General features: G+C 38.4%; 1 long non-coding RNA gene across 2 annotated transcripts in view; it reads right to left on the bottom strand.

The window, feature by feature from the left end:
- Positions 1–20,690, bottom strand: part of LOC133213876 (uncharacterized) — a 59,196-nt gene that overhangs the window by 6,614 nt on the left and 31,892 nt on the right. The window contains exons 3-4 of one of the 2 annotated variants that reach the window (XR_009725922.1): positions 3,303–3,510; positions 2,331–2,460 (exon numbers count right to left, since the gene is read on the bottom strand). This is a non-coding gene — a long non-coding RNA (uncharacterized LOC133213876). The remainder of the gene's footprint in view (positions 1–2,330; positions 2,461–3,302; positions 3,511–20,690) is intronic. The other variant, XR_009725923.1, reaches the window with a different exon arrangement.

Below are 20,690 nucleotides of genomic sequence, written 5' to 3'. Positions count from 1 at the left end.
AATTTCCTTTTCTTTCTTTCTAACTACCCAGGAGGGACAAAGAGTAACATCCGATTAGCAACCAAGCTTCCTCTGTGATGCTAACTGTTAAATATGTAGCTGGCCCAGAGTATTAACAGGGAGTTATGTGCTTGAAGCATAGAAACAGACTGGGTTGTTTAAAACATAGCAACAGAATAGGATACAGGGTCCTCCCTCACTGCTACCTAATTTGGCTTATTCAGGGTTATTCATGGTCTGGGTCCCCTGAGAAACTGTCATGGTGAATCATCTAAAGCCCATATCTGGTGTGTTTATTACCATGCTGTTGTATATAAGAATAGAACATCAGTGATAGGCAGATGTGCAATTGATGCAAGGTTTCTGGAGTAGTTAAAGAACTTGGACATTTACTCTCATTTTTTAAAAAATGGAGCTGAGCAACCTATCTAATGGTAAAGCAAAGTCTCTGAGATGCTTTGGAGATCCTTACCCTGCATTTCCAAAAATAATTTTGTTAGTTAAAAGATTGGAAAGTGCGGATCTATTCAAGAGATGAACTGCTTGCTTCCCATGAATAGGAAAGCACCTGAAACAGTATTTGGGATCAGTTCAAACCACTAAGGGTACATTGGTGGTTAGTACTCCTAGAATTAAGCTGGTACTCCTTAAGTGTACCTCTACACACTCCTAGAATTAGGTTGGTACTCCTAGAATTAAAGTAGCTTCTTACTATTTTTAATGGGCCATCTTTTTCTCCTTTAGTGCTATTCCTGCATCTCTTAACATACCACCTTTTAATTATCACCTTATTTGAGCTAAAATTCTAAAGATCCTAGTTTACCTAAGTATTACCTCTTCAGGCCGATGGATTCTTATTTTGGAAAAAATGAATGAGGGCATTCATTGTTTTGTCCTGTTTTGCAGGAAGCGCAATGCTGATTGCCAGCTGGATGAATGTGAGAAGAAAGCCTTCCTAAGGTATCACAATCCTGTCAGAGACTCCTTTTTAGTTCCATGAAGCTTAAAGCAGCATCCATTTCAGACATTTTCTACTGAATAGACAGTGCCAAATGCTCTCGAAACTTAGAGCTGTGCCCAAATAATCCAGTTAATTTTGTTCTCAGATGCTGAGAACTGAAGGCTGTGCCCAGTTAATCCAAATAATTTTACCCCAAATGTTTAACTGCCAACAAAACCCTCCACCTTTGAAATCCATATCTGAGTCAACATAGATAGAATTTTCCCAGTACTCCACAGCATATATGGCAACTCCAAAGTAAAGTTTTATTAAGGTCTTATTTTAACTAGTTTAGAAAATCAAATGTCCTATAAAAGCAGAAAGAGTACAGACAACACCATATTTTTTCAGTAACAGCAGTCAAAATCGACTTCCTTCAAAACCCCCAGTCAGTTTTTTCCTTTAAAATTATGTTCCATGATTCAAGCTCTTGAGAATTTAAGTTCCTTGCTCCTGTGCCTGGCTTAGCCAGCTTAGTCAGGTCTTCCCAGCAGCTGGGAAGGATCGCACGTACATAGCTACCAGCTCATTTAGGACCAAATTGTGGTACAGTTATTTATGATGAGCAGGAACTTACTCTCCTCGCATTAGTTTTAATAGGAGCTTACTAGGAGAAAATGCTGCAAAATTCTGGTGCTTAGTGGACAAATTGTTCTATTTACCAAATATCAAACAGGACTGGAGACTGCAAAATGCAACTCCAAAACAAAAGTTTCAGGTTTCATTGAAGTAGCCAAGAAGGTAATGTTTCCGGATCTCTTGAGAGGAATTCTAGTCATTGTTTGCAACTTTAACTTTTTACCTAATAGTACCCCAGAAACTGTAAAATATCCCAATTTTAATGAACAGAAAAAAAGAGTCATGACAAGGGGATATCTGAAGACCAGCTTTCCTGTCAGCAGAGAAATACCTCTTCCTTCAGTAATGACTTCCTAACAATCTTTTCTCTCTATTTCTCTCATGTGTAAAGAGAGGAAGATAGACATAAAGAGAAACTTTTTACAGAAAAGTCATTTAACACAGGCTCCTCCATGACACATACCCTGGAGAACCTCCCTGGCATTGAAACACAGGGAGGAAACAGGTGTAGGAATGAGCCACGCACACACTTCCCTAAAGAGTGGCCACAAAATTCAGACACAACAGGCAAACCCCACTACTGTAGAAGCAATGTCTGTGTCAAAATATCGATTTACTGTTTGTGGTAGAATACTAATAGTGTGAGGAACCTTTCAATATATAAGGTAATGGAAGGTGAAGCAGTATTTCTCCAGAAGAGAGACGACCAGAGAGAAAACAAGTAAAAGCCTGCAGAGCCAAAGAATACCACCCGATAATTCTCAAAGTTGGTATTTAGTTGCTGTGTGCAAAGTGCTTCTCTGTCTAATGCAGAACATCTCTGATGTTATATATTTGATAGTTTTCACAAAGCCACTAAGCAATTACTCGGTTGTGTTCATCTGTAAATGACAGAATGCCTTAAGGATTTTTGATCTGTTGTTTATTTCCCCAGCATTTATCAAAATGGAGTCTTCAAGAATGGGTCTACAAATAGTGACAAAAGCCAATGTACAAGTTTTTCTGCAGTTACTGATCCCTAGTTTTTCATTCCCATATCTCAAACTGAAGGGTTTCACTTCCACACATTTCATAACAGTTGTAAGCAGTTTTTAAAAAATATTCACCTACCACTTTCTCTTTTGCTGTAGACTGAAACAGTGTGCAAGATGTTTTTTCTACTTACTCTGATCACTCTATAGCGTTTCTATTTTATAACCCCAGCTAAGTTTTATTAGTGATAGTGTTTTCTTCTTGTCCAGCATGCTTCATCAAGTATACCAGTGCATAACCTTGACCTTTTATTTAAAATCAACCCCATCACCTACAGACAATAACTCCTAGAAAATCTATGTTCTTTCCATATTTTGCTCTGCTGAGATCCTCTCAGGCACACACTGACAGGTTTTAAAATCAGAAAGGATATGGAGCTTCTGCAGATTGTGGTTTCTAAGCTGTAACAAATTAACTGACCAAATTGTGTAATATTCTCTGCATTGCAGTATTCACTCCCTACATGATGATATTCATCACCCACTCTCTTCCTTCCTCCACAGACTCTCAGAAGATTCACACTACATCCATTTCCAGGGCTCCTCTCAGATTCCCCAGGCAAATGCCAATCAAAGCTTCCTTTGTTGGCGATATGTACATTCCTCCATGAGCTATAAAGGGTAAGAATGTCCCAACTTTCTACAGGCTATCATAGGCACGTGCAAAATTATTGTCCCATAGTTTATCTTACCATACCCCAGAGAAATCTCATCATCCTGTTTTCTTTATATGGACTACAGATGTCTTAGCCAAGCTTCCTCACCACTGAGTCACCAACCGGGATTGTTTACATCTTCATAATGAGTCACCTTCACGATTTGGCTCACTTTCAATACATGGGCTGACTTCATCTACTCTGTTTTGTCTCATTCTCCTTCATCTTGTCAATGTAGCTGTACCTGTTGGGAGTACAAGCACAAAATGGCTCCCTCCTACTTTTCCTTTTGCTTTCTTTGTGCCACTTCATGTTGACTGATGTCACTTTCTATCTCTAGATTGACTGCTGTTCCAAAACTTTGACTTTCATGTCGTTCCAAGTTCCTGTGGCATAGGAAATACAATTCATATTTCTTTTTTTCCATCCAAGAATATCAGCTGACATGCAAAAGTGCCGCATCTTTGCTCAGATGTCAAACTACATTTGTATCTTTCATCCTCCTCATTTATAAATAGGAATATTGTTAATATTGCAAAGGATGCTTTAGAAGTCATATTGCCTTTTTCCATATGATATATTCTCCCTTACTGGAATGTGTGAATGACTATGAATTCTGCTGGCCTGACAGCTTTCCTTTTTGCACTATCCACCACCTTGAAGGTTCATTTTGTGAATGTTCTGTATTTTTAATTCTTTCCTTTTCTAATCACTATGTTTAGTATGTCCACTCCTCAACTAACTCACCCTTAGATCTAAACTCCTTGCAATCAGTTGTTGGCTGAACTCCCAGGTCAGACAGTATCATTTTCTGTTTTACCTTCAGGCTGTCATGTACTGCTTCAGAGCTATTGTAGTTATGTTTCCAAAACAATATTTTCATTATCTCATTATTTTCTAAATGTATATTGTAAATATGTTTTTATATTACTTCCTTTCCTTCAAAAGATTATAAAAAAAAAAAAAAAGATTAAAGTGCTTAATAAGGTCCCTTTAAGAGTCTTTCACAATTCCTGTTTTTGTAAAGTTGCAGTTGCATTGTTGCATAAAAATCTTTATGGCAACTAAATTGGGGTGAGAGGTAAAATTTTGCCATGAATTAGAAACAGGCTAAGGAACCAAAAGCAAGGTCAGAATTAATAATCAGTTTTCGAGGGAAAAGGTTGACAGGAAGGTGACCAGAACTGAACCCAGTTTGTTAGGTGGGGTAGAATGTAAAGATGTGAGTAAAAAAACATTATTGTGTTTAGTTATTACTAACAATATAAATAAATCATACCTAGGTGTTTTGCAGCTAGATCTGTGAAAATTACACACAAAATATCCCCTGTAAGTGTTAAGTCAGTAACTTCTAACATAAACCTGATTTTTATGTAAGCTCGCAACCTTTCATGCCCTTATCTTGTTTTTAAATACCAAAGTGGTTGTGTGAAGGGCAGAATATCTTTGAAGAGTTCCAAACCCTGTGTATACAAGACACAGCTATACTGAAAAGTGAATCAGTTATTTAATTCTTCAACCTTGTCTACTGATTTTAGCTACATTTTCTCAGGCATACAGAGTTTAACCAGACCCACCCACCCAGAAAAATGTTTTTGTGTCCTCCAGTACCAGTTCAGACTAATGGCCAGCCTTATGATCCTGTTTATTTTTAAATCAACCTAGGTAAACAAATCTTTCCATTTGTCATTATTGTTTCTCTTTTTGTAATTAATCCTCTGAGAAGTTAGAAATTAAACAGCACTTACTCAGCCAAAATGGAAACTTTGTATAATAGTTTCTTTCATAAAGCACAAATCAAATATAAATTCACATTTTTTGAATATGGAAATACTCATAGTGATGAAAGTTATACTTAGTACATGTGGAATGTGTGCTTCATTTTTTAAGTGTGGTTTGCTTTGGTTTTTTGTTTTTTTAATAACAATGATGCCAGTGAACTTCAAGATGATGAAGTTTAATGGGCCCTGGAGCCTGCTCAGATCTAGCTGCCTCAGTCCAAATGCTAATGTGCATTCAGAACTGTAAGCAGAAAAACTCCAAGTCTGAAAGACTCATTGCCCTGGTGGGAAATATTATTTATGCCAGTTACAGGAGCCACTGGCTGCTGTATGTGAGTAAAAGATTGAGAACATTGGCCCACATGAGGTGTATCTTGGTTGTAGACAGGATTCCACTATGAAACTCCTTGATATTATGACTGGTTTTAGATGAGGCCAAGAATAGATAGGCAAGAGTGCTGTTCGCACTGTTTGAGCTGCCTTAGGTACTAATAAAGAGAGCAATAGGTGCTATGCTGGATTCCAGAGGTGAAGAATGATCTAATAAGAATTCTTTGTTTTCAGATGCTGGACCTCATTTTGATATTTTTCCTAGCGTGGTTCTGGGTAAAAGACTTGCACTTGTAGCCAGCTAGCTGTTTGTACACTGACACATGACTGTAAAAGAAGCCAGACTCATTATGAATGTGACAGAGCCAATATCCCAAATTCTGGAGGTTTTCTATTAAACTGCCATTCAGTGAGGACCGTGACACACTCCTGCCTTAAAAGAAATGGAAACTTGTGAACTTACACTGTTAATAACCAAACGACAGCAACAAAATTATATTCAGAGTAGGGAAAACACAATTTACTGTGGACTTGGCTCCTCTGACAGTATAGGACAAGATAGTCTCAGCCTTGCAGTTCAGCCGAGTGTTATGCTATCCATCAAAATCTGGGATCATACATGTCCAAATGTGGAACATCTGTATACTGCTGAGAGCCTCAGCATAATTTTTAATTAGAAGATGTGTTTTGAATGTTTTCTCACTTAATACGCTAAATAAACCAGCAATTTTAAAAACACAAACCCCGAATTATTTATGGGCAAACCAATGAAGTCTGCATTCCAAACCCACAACCAGCCCAGCATGAATGCTGACCTCACCTCTGCTACTACAACTAATAGGAAAACTGATGCACCACTTAGGCTAGGCATAATTAAGAAGATAAAAAGTCTGCCAATGGATGTTTCTATTTTTTGCAAGACATTTGCCACAGAGGAAAATGCCAATCTGGATTCTCTTCCCAGGCCCAGTAACAGAGTGTCACCTCTAATTAATGCATATATTAGCATGAAGCCAAACACATAAAAATTGAGAGAGCATAAAAATGGAGTGATTAATGTGTAAAATTGAAATAAAAGGTCAGGCTCAAAATGGGGTATGAACAGTTTCCCAAGAGATTGCTTTTGTTTACTATTCTGATTGATGTCCTGGCTCTAGAACACGGGAGATTCTGCAGATGGGTTCTGCAGGCAACACAGAAAGACATACATCAATGTACAGGAGGACAAGGAAAACCTACCAAAAGACCTGGCTATTTGTGAACTGAAATGGGATGATGTTTAGTAGTGAAAGTAACAAAACATGGGCTGAAGGCTAAGAAGGAAAACTCTCATTTGGAAAAGACTCAGCAGAGTCTGCTCTGGAACTACCAGATGACTGCAGGAGACTACAAAAGCAATGCTTTGCTAAGGTAACAGTAGAGGAAGAGTAGCAAATTCTTAGCGTTCAACTGTGTAACCTTCAGGAGACCACACCTACAATACTGGGTACAACTTGTGTTCGAGGAAAACTAATTCATCACTAGCAGTTGTAGAGATGGTGCATCAGGCTTGCCAGAGAATTAATAATCTATAATGTGAGAAGAAGCTATGAAAAGTTCTGCTTGTATAGCCTTACAAAATTACTTTGGGGTGGACAAATGAACATCAGGAAAGCAGAATAGTTATGCAAGCCAATAGACAGGGCTGGCAGGATAGTAAGTCAGAAAGCACTAGTCATAAATTACTTGAGGCTGGGAATTGAAAGATGGTGTCTAGCAATTACAGCAATAACTGTCCAATGGAAGATCTGTTCCAAAGCACTGAGGCAAAAATCATAACTGTTCTTCAGAGAAAAACTTAATAAACTACAAAAATACATGGTAGCTATATTAAAGAACTTAAACAGATAACTCCAGACTTCACTTCCATTCCAATGTTTCTGTCTCATAAATTCACCTGGAAGAATAAAGGCCCAGCTGGACACAGTTCTTGGTTCTAGAGGCCCATTAAGGAGAAAAGCTATAGTACGAAAATAGCTTTCTCATTGTGATAGTGAAGTGTTCTGTAAATTAGAGGTGGGGTCAAAAAAATAAATAGGCTGACCATATAAATATGGGGCAAGCATACAGCCTTGCACACCAAAGGATGCCACTTTACCATCCAACCCAACTAAAAATCCATTACCTGTCAGTAGTTTTAACCTTGCATAAGGAACTCTCATGTAAGGTGTTTAAATCTGAGGAACAAAACTCTCCTTAGGCTGCCTAAAATAGTGCTTGACTGGTCTGAAATGAAGGTGAACTCAAAGTTAGAGTTGTACTGGTATAACTGAAAAAGTATTGAATTCAACTTTTTGTTTTATACAATTTTGGACTCCTTACAGGTCTCCTAAGGCTCTTTGTAAGCTAACATCAGTTTTCTACTTAAACTCCTCTGACAAACAGGTTTCTCAGGTAATTTAACGTCATATAAATAAATATGGCTATAGTTAAGCAGGATCACAAAAAAGTGCTCTAAAAGTATTTTCATCCAAGTATATTTGATTCTGCATGGTGGGATATATTCGGGAAATGTCTTTGAAGAAAACAAACTGTAACAGCCATCATCTCTACTGAAGAATATTGTTTAATCCAGAAAGATGCAGGAAAAAAGCAACCAGGATAAAATGATGTTTAAAACACATTGCATCAATGATAGAAACCATAACACAAGTCCACCTTCTTAACATTGTTAAAGAAGGGAAGAAAGTCATTCCCATTCCACACATTTTAGCATTTTCCCGTGCCTAATTAATTCCTTAAATTTAAGAAATTGGTTCTGGCTGAAATTTCCATATTGTCATTTGAACTCCTGAAGAAATTCATCACAGAAGAGCCCTTAGATCTTAGTTTGCTAAATTCAAGCAAAGTCAGGATTCCTTCAAAACCCACAATTCCTTTATAAGCAGTGGATTAAAAAACATAAACAGTGGCTTATTTCTGATCTTCTGCATTGTCCTACATGCTCAGATCATTCATTCATTCAAAAAATGCACGCTTAGAAACTATTTTAAAAGTGGATTAAATCCTTTGGCACATTATTATTGCATTGCCTCAATAAGTGCTTAGTTTACCAAAAAGGTTATTTACTGTAAATATGGTACTAGAACCAGCTGCATCACATTTACACAAAAAGAAAACATACTGGATTGTTTAGAAAAAGGGGCATAATACAGTGGTGATCACTTTCCCCTATACTTCTGAATTAAGAATTTAAAATACTGTGCTTGAAGTCCCATAAAGCTCAGTATGCCTTGGGAACAGCACTCTTAGCTTAATTTGGGCCAGGTTCCTTTTTCCACTTTGAAGGAACAAAATGAGACTTTAACAGTTCCAGGAGCCTTTAGGTAGCTGTGAACTGAGGACTCTAAAGCATTCACGTGGACAGAACTTAGCCTGTAGTAGAAAGCATATTTTAAGGAGACTGACTTCTAGAGCAAGACTGGACCATCTTCCTTCCTACCAATGCAGAAATAAAAACAAATCACTTTTTTCCCCCCCTCTCTCTCTTGTCTTCTATACATATTTTAAAATTTATGAGACCCTTCTTGAAGTAAGTGAATCACAGTTGTGAGATTCATATCATTTAGGGTTGTTCATGACTGATAAGTCAAAAAAAGGAAGCATTTGGAAAACACAGGATAAGACATAAGAGTACAAAGAGCAAGTTTCATCATAAACATTGCAGAGGTATGCAATATTTACATATAAAAGGTATGGTATTTAGATATAAAAGCTACCCTTCCCCTTCATTCATCCCCCAAAATAATAGGGTTTCCAATCCCAGCATGGAGCATTTTCTGAGATTCACGTCATGCAGAACTATGTAGCTCATGGCTTTTAGCCAGGAAATTCTGCAAATTTGTCCTCAGATTAAATGGTGCCATGCAATCCAATCACATTACATCTCTATTTTGAATGCTTCTACTTGGCAATGCCTCTGGCTGAAGATGTCTTGTATTTTTTGGCTCCTTCAGAATTTGTACTAGAAAAACATTTTGGCACAATTGGCATCTACTGGTTAATCTTTTAAAAGGGTATGGGAAAAATTCTTTTAATTGCTCTTAGGTGTGCACATGTCTCGAAAGGTTTAAGACTAGTTTTTATAACATGAACTATATACACAGCCTGTACTACCTATCCAGCCAGGATGATCTTTCTAGATCAAAGACGAGGATTCAGAAAGAATGCAGTAAAATTGCATCAGACAAGAAGCTTACTGTCTGGCATTGCTATGCAGAGGTTAAAGACATGTCTACATGGCAGCCAAGAAGTACGATTTAAAGCTTGTTTGAGGATGTGTGCACATGCTAGGTCAAGTGATGATAAAGATGTAGCCTTAGCAGAGTAAAATGCAGACTGAAAACTTAATCTGAAAATTTGGGCAAATATTTAGGAGGCTAAGCTGCAGTCAACTCCAAGCTGCCACAGCTGACACCTTAGTTGTAGGTTTCAAATTCCTATCTAGCCATAATGATTTAAAAAAATCTGTCAAGATTTTGTTCTAAGTATACTGTGAATTCAAACAGTGGGAGTAAAATGGGCAATGGGGGTGACACTGGACCTTTTAATCTGAAACTCCACTTCATCAATAAAACTATACTACTAAGTTCCCATGATACTCATGCTTCTAGCAAAATCTCTACCTTCTCTGATTTGTTGTTGCAGTTGCTGTATTTGGAAGAGTCTTGTTTGGAAAGTGTCCCTGGACTGGGGTTTTTCATGAGAAATTTCAGAGAATAGTTTATACGTGCTCTTCCTTAATTGTCTGGATCCATAGACTGAAAAATAACCTTGAAAACCTGGAATAATAGTGCCTGCTTGCTTCAACAGACCCGCCTATGATTGTGTGCTTTAATTTTTCAACAAGATGTGGAGGTAGGGCCTGAGGAAACCCATAAAAATGTTTGGTTTGGCTTTCTGGCAGTTTTCCCCAGCAAGAGCACATGAAAAGCACTGAGGATGCAAGATCCTGCTAAATTTCCATGGAGTGCCTGACTCGAGCACCACAGAACATTCTGTACATCCTGGAGTGGAGGATCATATTGCCCTGCTCACTCTGGGGACAGCAACAAGCAGCAGCAGCAGCAGCAGCAGCAGCAGCAGGTCATCAACTGGAAACTGGAAACCTGCCATCTTTTAATTAGTTGCTCTCTACTTCATAGTAATCCTATTTAAAATCCTATAAAACACAAGGTCAGGTTTGCTGTGCAAGCTCAGATAATGCCAAGCCAAATTTTTAATCATGTAATTAGCCAGAAACACGTTTTTAGACGGAATAAATATCATAATCTCATTAAAACTAGGGAGTATAATACATGGCCAGGTTCTGTTCTTTTCTGTTCTTAATCACTGCCCTGATGAACAACGTTTCCCAACTGACTCTGGATTCAAGAACCACTTTGTTTTAACTAAAGACAACTGCTTTCTATACAACTTAACTTGGATTTGGTCTCAAATTCCCTGTAGATAATCTTGCCGATACGTGAACTGAGCTCTCATTCCTTTTACACCTTATACAAAGGTATTTTAAACCATTCCAGGTTTCAGTGATTCCAACCAAACTGCTTTGTGAGCAATCACTGGATGCATTTTAAAAGCAAATAATGCTACCTCATACAAACTGTACACAAGACCTTAAAGAAAAGCATATCAAAATCATCAAAGTCTTATCGACATTTCACAGGCTGTTGCAGAAATGAATAGGAAAGATTAAGTGTTACTTAGGCACACAGCAAATCAATTCCTGACTCAGAAACACAACATGGGTCTCCTGACTACTAATCCAATAGCACGGAGGAAAATGTTGTCCTCATCTGGATCTAAAAGGAAGATTTCTCACTTACGGCCCCTTCCCCATTTCCACCATTATACCACTTCACTACTTGTCCAGGATGCCATGTTAAAATGTAGTCCTTGCTGTGAACCTTCCTGTGGCATTAAAAAACAAAGGAGGAAAAAAAGTGCAGCAGTTTACAGTGGGTGGGTTCATTTTAATGCAAATTCATACATTCTTCTGTAAATATGCTGCAGTCTATTGTGTAATATAATATAATCCTGGTAATCTGAGCCCTTGTTACAGCTCTTTGCTACTAAATCATTGCCAAAAAGTGAGGAAAAACTGCCAACTTATGTGCAAATTATGAAGTGTGTAGATTCACAAGATTTGGCCTTATTGACAGAAGTAAACTCTTTTTGAAATAGACTGATTTAGATAGGTGCTTTCTTTAAATGCATTCATTTTACCTTGCAGGCATCATCCATTAGGGCAGGAAATTAACTTTTCAGCCAATGGTCTTTTTCAAAACACCTTTTACAAAAATTATATTTTTGTATGGAATACTAACAAGAATAGCTCTGTATGAAGATACCCCAAGAACAAGTTTACAATGCCTGACAGTACCCTAATATTTCAGTAGGTGCAGAGCATAGAGGTCCTTGGCACTGAGACAGAACCCCAAGCCCCAGCTCACAAAACAGCACAGAGCTGCATGCTGAATTTGACAGGTCCAGGGCTTAAACCTCACCCCAAACAGGCAGACAGGCAAGCAGCCAACCTTTCAAGAACTACCTCAGGCTGCTGTAAATCCCAGCTCTCAGCCTCGACCTTTCATCAAGCACTGGATCATCCCTCCCCTCCAGTGGTTTCTGTTCTAATGGGATATCTTGGGGGATTCCTCTTGACACTCTTCTCACTCATTCAAGATCACTCTTTACTTTAACTCCTCTCTACAGGATCCAGCTCTGGCTCCTTCACCCACTCAGCAGATGAGTTTGAGACTTACTAGCCTTAAGACAGATTTCTTTCTCAAACTTACAACATTCAGACCTATTTGTCTAAACTGCTACAGCCTAACAATCATGACACACAGCATAAGTGTTGTCAGCAATGAACAGGATTAATAAATAGGGAGAAAAGGGAGCTTGTTACTTTTTCCTAATGTGTTCTCAGATAGGGGCAAAATAGAAGCAGTTCTACACCTGCAAATGATCCCACACCAAGCCACTCTCCCAGCTCAACATCACCTCAACTCTGCACTCAGTTTTAAGAATTTTTCTCACTGCACAGGCTGTTTCTGTGACAGGATCTTCTCAAATTTGTAATGGAAGAATTCTCTGGAAAGAGTTCACTGCTATTTTTCCAATGCAAAGTGACCAAATGGAATACACTCATGGAAAGCAGTTCTAGTGTAATGCCTTCCCCTTTCAGCACCCCCTCTCTTTCATTTGCCATAAAACAGTACAATTTTGGTAAATGCTGTCAGTTGTTTATATTTAGAATAAAAATCAGCTCTCCACAAGTAATCTGTAAAGCCAAGGCACAGTTTGGATTTCAAAATTTGGAGGAAGTTTTGGGTATTTATTTCCACATTTCCCATAAAAGCTTTGATAACTTGTATATGTTCTTCCTCTTATTTTTTATTAATAAGCAAAAGCAATGACATAAGACATTGTTACAGATTCAGCACATAAGACCTTAAACACTTTTATACCCAAAGAAAGGGAAATGAAATGTAAACACTGACAAAGAGAGAAAGCAGCTATAGCTTGTTTTACCAGTGTCAATCCTAATAGAGTTTTCACTTGCTCCACTGAGAAAAATAGATTTTCTTATCATCCTTTCTTAGTTCTAACACATTTGCTAAGAGGATTCTTTTCGTGCTAGAAATCCACCTTCATTTTTCTTTCATAGTGCACTGTGAAACTACCTATATTCAGTACCCCAAATTGGTCTGTCTGAAAGGCAAGAAATTCTACTCTCTTGACAAGAGTTTGCTAACTGCATTTTTTTTTTTTTTTTTGGCAGATTCCAAAAGATATAAGGACATCCTAAGATTGTCTTACTAACAAATGCAACAAACATACATGACAACAATGCTGAACCTATGCAGCTTATGCCATGTGGTGACCAGAAGCCTAATACAAACATAGGAGTCTGAAAGAAGAAGAAAAAATGAAATGCATAAGATGGCTGGCAGGTCAAGAATGAGGCACAATGTTTGTATCTACACTAGTAATTTAAGCATGCCAGAATGATCCTGACTGCTGTAAACAACTGGCATGTCCTGGACCATGACTATATTACTAAATTTTTTTTAATCCTGCAAGCACAGGGCAAGTAGGTGTCAGCTCCTGCATAGTGCTCTGAAAGTGACCCAGAGCTAAACCCATGCTGGGGCAGCCATGGCAATTTAACAGTACAGTTGATCAAATCCCAGCACCCAGGAACGTTGCTTGACTTATGAGTATGGGTGCAGCCAGTGAAGCCACGCTGATCATTTATAATAGATGTGCAATGTCACACTTCTGTTTCTGTGGAAACAAGCAGCAATATTTCAGAGACACAGCCTGTTGTATTGCTAGCTATTTTCTCTTTAGTATATTCAGGGAAAGGGCAAGTCAATGGAAAGTTGTTGCCTGAATTCATGGAATCACTGGAAAGGAAATAATAAACAAAGGAAGCAGAATTGAAATGTGAGTTAAAGATGTCACTTTTCAGATTTCTCCAGGGCTGACGTGGAAAAGCTTATTTTTAGCAATATCTTTGTAGTCCTATGTAGTAATGACATGCCTTTGCTGCCTTTACAGTTATATATTAAATGTATGAGTACAAAAAAAAAATAAAATACAGGCTTTCTCGGCATTCCTTTGCAAAGGCATGAGTTTTCTTAGCTATTTCCAAAACTTGTTTGATTTAGGATTATTATAGGACTTCAGTAGAAATACCTGTTTTCCTTTTAAGCTTATAGTACTTGCTAGATTTAGCAAAAGTCATTTTACTGGTTAGCAAAAAAAAAAAAGTAATGATGGATTTTAACTTATGGTTATATCATTAGAAATATATATTTCAGGCCTGTGACCTTGCAGCTGCAAAATATAGAACTGCTTTTACTTCACAAGCATTTGTCCAAACATTTTCTTTCATTTTGATCCAAATAGCTTCACACCCACTGAGTTAGATTTTGACTTTCAGGTTCGAGCAAACTGAAAATTTCAATCAGCTCCTTAGCTAGAGTAAATGGGTGTAGCTCCACCACTGAGCAAAACATTGACTTCAATGGAAATACACCGATTAACACCGGGTGAGGATCAGATCCTGATCAAATTGAAACTCAGTTGAAATTGCTGTGCTTCACCTGGTGTTTATTCACACCTCACATCAAAACCATGCAAAGCTATGAGTTTTGCGTGATTCTGATCCAAAGCCACACACCATATATGCTTAAAATTGAGTTCAGATCATTCAGGAGTTCCACAATGCTAAGCAAATCTTTTGATAAATATGGTTTGCGTTACTAGTTTGTAACAAAACTCCACACCAGGTGACTTTTGTGTGGTCTGGTGTTTCATTGTGAACATTTTGCACTGCTCTAATGAAACATGATTTCTGAGACAACTATGAGATAAAAAAAGTGTTTCTATTCAGTGTTTTACCCACAAGTTCTGCAATATGCACACAAACGGTGGCCACAACATTAAACTCCTAATGTCTACAATTTGAAACCTAATTCCCCAATTAAAGCATCTAAATAATGCTAAACAGTGCTTGTGTGATCTTCTAGATACCCCATGCAATTGACTGCAGGTCTCATTATTGGTAGAATGGTAAGTCAGACTACTTCATCTTCGGTCTTTACATAGTGTGCAATTTCATCAGAGCTTGCAAAGCTTGCAAAATGTACCTGAATGTGCTGGTGGCCATCTAGGACTAGATTCATTGTAGGCATTGGGCCCTTTAGAAAGGGACAGAAAAGGCCCTGTATGTGTGAAGCTCACCTGGTTATCAGCAAAGAAGTAACACCCTGACAGGAGCCCTTTAACTCTCTGAGAGTCTCAGCTCTGAGCATGTGGGATCCTGAGCCTGGCACATTAGGTTGCTTAACCTACACAAAAGTATTTGCACACGCTCACACGTTTATTGCATGTACATGAGTCTGCTGCCTTGCATTTTCCATGTAGGACATGTGTATGCCACATGCACAGTAGGCCAGATGCCTTCAAGAAGCTTTGAACTTGTATTTGCCCTGGACAGCTGATTTGTGCATGTGGGGTAGATTCTATACGCACAAGTAAAATGCATGTCTGGGATTCCTGGATTACTCCATATAAAGTCTTCAGGTAGAAAAAGAAGATACAGCAAGGAAAACTGTGACAAATGGCAGCCTTATGCTAGCAAGGCTTCCAACATTGCTTACAACTTCTTTTATTGCACTTAGTAGAAAACAAGAAAGACAAGACAAGGCCAAGTATTCCCATCCAGATGACTCCACAATGTGTTGGGCAGCAGTAAATCCCTTCAGGTGAGATGAGTATAGGATGTGGGTGCTTCCCCATTGGGGAGCGCTCTAAGCTACAAGTTTCTATATGCAGGCCTGCCATGCTGAGCCTTTCAGAAGAGAGAGAGGAATATGCTGTTTCATACTTCTAATGAAGCTTTGGAGGAAGATCAGTTCCCACCTGCTCAGAGTTAGGCAGGTGCAGCAATACAGCAACCAAAATTCTAATGGAAAAATTAAAGTCTGCTGTGAGAGGTCATTGAATTTAGGCCATTATGGGTGCTAGATGGCACTAAAGAAGCTACAATCTCCAGACTTCATGTGGCTCAGTTCCACGCAAAAATTCCCTAATATTTTGCTGAATGTAGGCTATGATATATTGTGCAGAATTTAAGAAAAGAGAAGTAGCAGCACTACTGAAGTGTAAGCTGTGCCCCTCCCAAAATGCCACCATTTCAACACGTCTGAGCCCTGCAGGATCTGTTTGTACTTGCACCTCACTATGCCAATTCAACTCAGCATATAAATATATAAATTCAACTTGCTTTCTAAAACACGTAATTTGGCACAAGAGTGAACTCCACATAAGACACAGAGCCAAGTCGTCCATCTTAAAAATCCTTACTGTGAGAGGAAATGTTGTATTTTATATATAGTTCACATCACTCCCAAAGTACAGGATGCCTGAGGGAAACCCTTTCCTAATCTGTAAAGGCTTGAATTTATGTATTTCATCTCTTAGCAAAGTGACAAGCTATGAAAATTCTGCACGTTCCTGTCTCTTCCTTTAAAGATGTATCAACATGAGGTTCATTGGATGAGAGAATATAACCAAACAGCTGCATTACTCCCCAGCTACCAATAAAGATAAACTCCTGGGAAAGAGCAAACTAAGTAAATGAGTCCACTGTCTTTTCCTCTCCAATGCCTTTCGAATAATCCTGTGTGGCTCCTTTACTGGGATTTTCAGATATGCTATTTTGTGTCTTCAAGAATCTTGTCCTTTGCACCCAGTTCCTATTGGATCCTGGCGATCAGTGGGTTTAAATGTAAGCATTCACATCCTGGCTTATACACTGATTGGTTCCATGTTATTACAGTACTTTGAAAATCTCCAGTGGTGATCTGACCATTAAACCAAGTTGTAAATTAGGTAGATTGGATTATCATTTTCATATAGGGAAATCACATGCTTCTTTATTTAGTATAAGGGCTTACTGCTGGCATGAGTCTTTAGGCATGAAGACAAGAATGTATTACAGTCAACAGTGGTACAGATGACTGACCAAAACATTATAATATGTCACTCATTTCTCTTGGAAGCATCTCATGCCCTTTGGATTGTAGCCACACTGGTGCTTGACACTAATCTCCACTATTTTCACAGAAGAAAGTAATGCAGGAACTGAGACTCGACAAGATAAAAATAGCTAAGGTTTCCTCACTGAAATTTCAAAATGTGAGGAATGGAGATAATACTTTGTCCCTTGGGAAAATTAGTCCCACTTTTGCCAGCACCAAAAGCAAAATCTTCTTCTATGGTCTAACGAAAATGCTTCTCTGGGTCAAAATTACTTGATGAAAATGTTTATTTCCAAAGTCTTTCTATTTTAGTCTCCGGTGTGTTCATTTACAGAAGAGCAGAGCCCTAAAAATTTTGCATACAATGTTTAGTTTTACTTAGGCTACCATCCCTTCCCAGTCTCATAAAAAGGTTTACATACAATAGATCACAGAGACCATAAACTAAAGACAAAGACCTACACAATGCTGTTGAGATAATCCTTTGTGCTGTGCACATACCAGTGCTGTATAATATTTGAGGAAAAGCACAATGAAGTATTTCAGACATCTGTTTTTAAGGTTGCAGAACACTACAATGTAAAAAGCAGACACTACAAAGCACTCACATTTCCACCAACTTCAAATGATCCTGGATATTCAGTGGAGAGCACCAAACTGAGTAACTGCTCTCCTAACTGACTACAATAGCATGATGTTAAATGAGACAGATTCTCGTGCTGACAGTATGTTGTACTGTCATGATTTCTTTGCTCTCCATATGATGAAATAGGTGGTAAGTGGAGTTTGACAACCATGCATTTGCCTCATCATATTCACTGTTAATTCCTATTTGGTACTATATCAGATTTCAGTGCCTTGTTTCAAAGAGCACAGCATCTGCTTATTAGAATTTATGCCATTATCTCTACTCAAGTCAACAGACAGCATAAACTCTAAATAAAATTTCTTCCTACAGTTATAGCTCTGTGATTTCTTCCAATATATTGAATACTTTATCAAAAACCAATCCAGGGATAATGTCATAATGAAGCTGAAACAAAGCAGCTCTCAGGCACCTGCTCAGCATTCCTCCTTCTGTCTTGTTTTCTTTTCCCTAAATAAAAGGAAACAAAGGTTCCTGTTTGCTCTCTAAACCTGCTACCCATAGCACAGCATCCTCCATTGCAAGCCAAAAGCATAGGGCCATCAGCAACATAGCTGTGCTTTGGTGAAAGCAAATGCTTCATTAAAGTACCTTCTTCCTGTCAGGCAAGAAAAATAAACATATCACCTACACAACTTTATTATAAAGTCGAATTCTCGATCGTCTCAAGTAGCTTGTTTAAAAAGCCTTCACAAAGTCCACATCTGCAGCTTCTGGAGAACACATTGACATGAAGATGACTAGTATTTTTGGTCCAAAGAGGTCTAATTTTCCCTTAGTGAGGAGAACTCTAAGGCTTTTCAGCTCCAAGAGGCTTGCAGAGAGACTGAAAATGTTTGTGTGTTTTTTCTGCTATAACTTTCTGCTGTGTTTTCTATGCTCTGGATCTGGAGTTTGTGCATCATGGCAAAGACTGATGAAAAAGTACTCCTGGATTTTGTGAAGGCACTCCACCACCTACAAAGCAAAGATATTCAGCTCCTGTGCAGTATATGGCTCTTTAGTGGGCTTAAAGCCAGAGCTCTGCATAGGAATCTCACAGTACTCCAGATCCTGTTATGAAAACATTTGGGGGTTGTTGTATGGTTTGGTTTTGTTTTGTTTTGTTCTTTTTTTTTTTTTTCTTAAGGCCTTCTAAAGTACATTCCTGAAAGAGGGTCTGGTTTATGTTTTCTGTACTCAGAAAGCATGTAGGAAAAAGCACCAAAACCTAGCAAAATAAAGCAATACCCACTATACCTTATCTAGGTGTTCCTGCTCCGGCAGGGGGATTGGACTAGATGATCTTTTGAGGTCCCTTCCAATCTCTAACATACTGTGATACTGTGATATGCCCAATTAGATGAAAAAAAAAAAACCTGTATTTTTTTTAGCTATCAAAGAAAACCTGCCAGTATCTCTTTTTGTGCTATAAGTTTTCAGTCAACAGCCATTAACAAGCTAGGTCATGGGAAGGTAAGGCCCTATATATTGTGTTCCTTCAGCTGAGGATAATAGCATTTAACTGCAGCCTAGGTTTTAATGCCTGAAACCTTGGCTTGATTGACTCTTGTTCTGGAGATTTAAGTATGAAGCTGTCTGGAATGAGCTTGGGTCATGGCAACACCCTGGGTAATTTGGTAGTGAATAAGAATGTGGTTTACAGCCTGCTCTCAGGGCTCATCTTCTGCACAATTAAATGACTTGGGACTTTCTAAAAGACTTCTAAAGTTTTGCTCTGAGAACATGCTTAATCAGTGCATGTTCTGGTAACAGTACACCTGTATGGGGACAAATCTGCCTGCTGCCCTGTCCACTATCTTTCCTCCCATGCACTCCTGGTCAATAGCAGATTGGAGGCAACGGCAGTATAGAAAAGTTTTCTGAGCAAAGTTACCATTCACAAGACTCACTCACTTAGTTTTGATGAAAACCTAAGAGTAATCCAGATGTCAACTTAACACTGGGCTAGTCTGGAAAGGACCCAATGTCTTTATGACTAATTACAGTCAAAGAAGCTTTTGTTTTGACAATAGTGGGTTTGACGACATCTCTCTTCAGGAGGATGTAATGTTTCCTATATGACAAACCTTCTGTATTGTTTCTTGTTTTCCTGTGTTCTTTCTTTTCCAGGTTCTGTTTGCCTCTCAACTCTTTTCTTGGGTGTTATCTCATTTTTGTTTCATTGCTTTTTGTCCTTAGAATAGCAGATCATTTATATTATGTGTTGGAAAAATGTTGGTGTTATGAATGTTCTGTCTGCCTCCTGTGCAAGTAGCATATGAATGAATTTACCAATCTGACAGAACATAGACTAAAATGTAAAGGACTGTTTTAAACAATCAACTCAAGTGAAAACAATCTATTAAAGAAACCTTAGATGTATGGCACTAGGCTTTTTCTTTCTCAGTATATCTAGGTCTCCATATGGTTCATCATGAATATTCATTTATATGCCAGACAGGGCATTTGTATCAAAGTTTTTCTTTGTTCTCCTCTAGATATTTTAATATTCATATAGGCTATATCTACCCAGAGTAAAGACAGACAAGAGTGGTCACTTACATATTCTGGAGGGCGAAAGCCAAATATGCCCAACTCCTGCCAGCTGGAGCTACCTTTGCTGTGCCCAGAGGAGGTGCTGCAGTTCCATTGTAGCTGCAGAACAATCTCTACCAGCAAGGAGTTAAAGGAGTTACCTACTAAGAGTGTCATTGACAAAGAGCAGGTTGTGCCTAGTGGCCAAAATGTGTCTAGCTATCAAAGCATCTCTGCAGGGTACAGTCCAGGTACACAGATACTTCACAGGCAATGGAAAAAAATCTGCATGAAGCAAGGATGCCTTTCAAAGTTCATATGTGTCTTTTCCTTGAAAAAGAGCTTGTTTTTTCTCTTCATTACAAGCTCCTCAAAACAGATAACCTTTTCCCACATGCAATTATTGGAGCAGACACAGACATTAGCTGCGACAGAAGAGAGGATTGCTGCACAGCCCCATGGATGCAACCACACCATGGCGCAGTTATGTATGCCATCCAGCCAGTGCTTATGGATAGATCTCTTTTGAAACTTCTCTACCCATGTCATTCAA

The sequence above is a fragment of the Neopsephotus bourkii genome, unplaced genomic scaffold, assembly GCF_033783945.1.
Source record: "Neopsephotus bourkii isolate Nb327-2 ecotype Australia unplaced genomic scaffold, CSIRO-AGI_Nbou_v1 NB_855, whole genome shotgun sequence".
Classification (NCBI taxonomy): Eukaryota; Metazoa; Chordata; class Aves; order Psittaciformes; family Psittacidae; genus Neopsephotus; species Neopsephotus bourkii.
The sequence above is the reverse complement of the archived record's forward strand: the minus strand, read 5'-3'. Positions and strand labels throughout refer to the sequence as shown.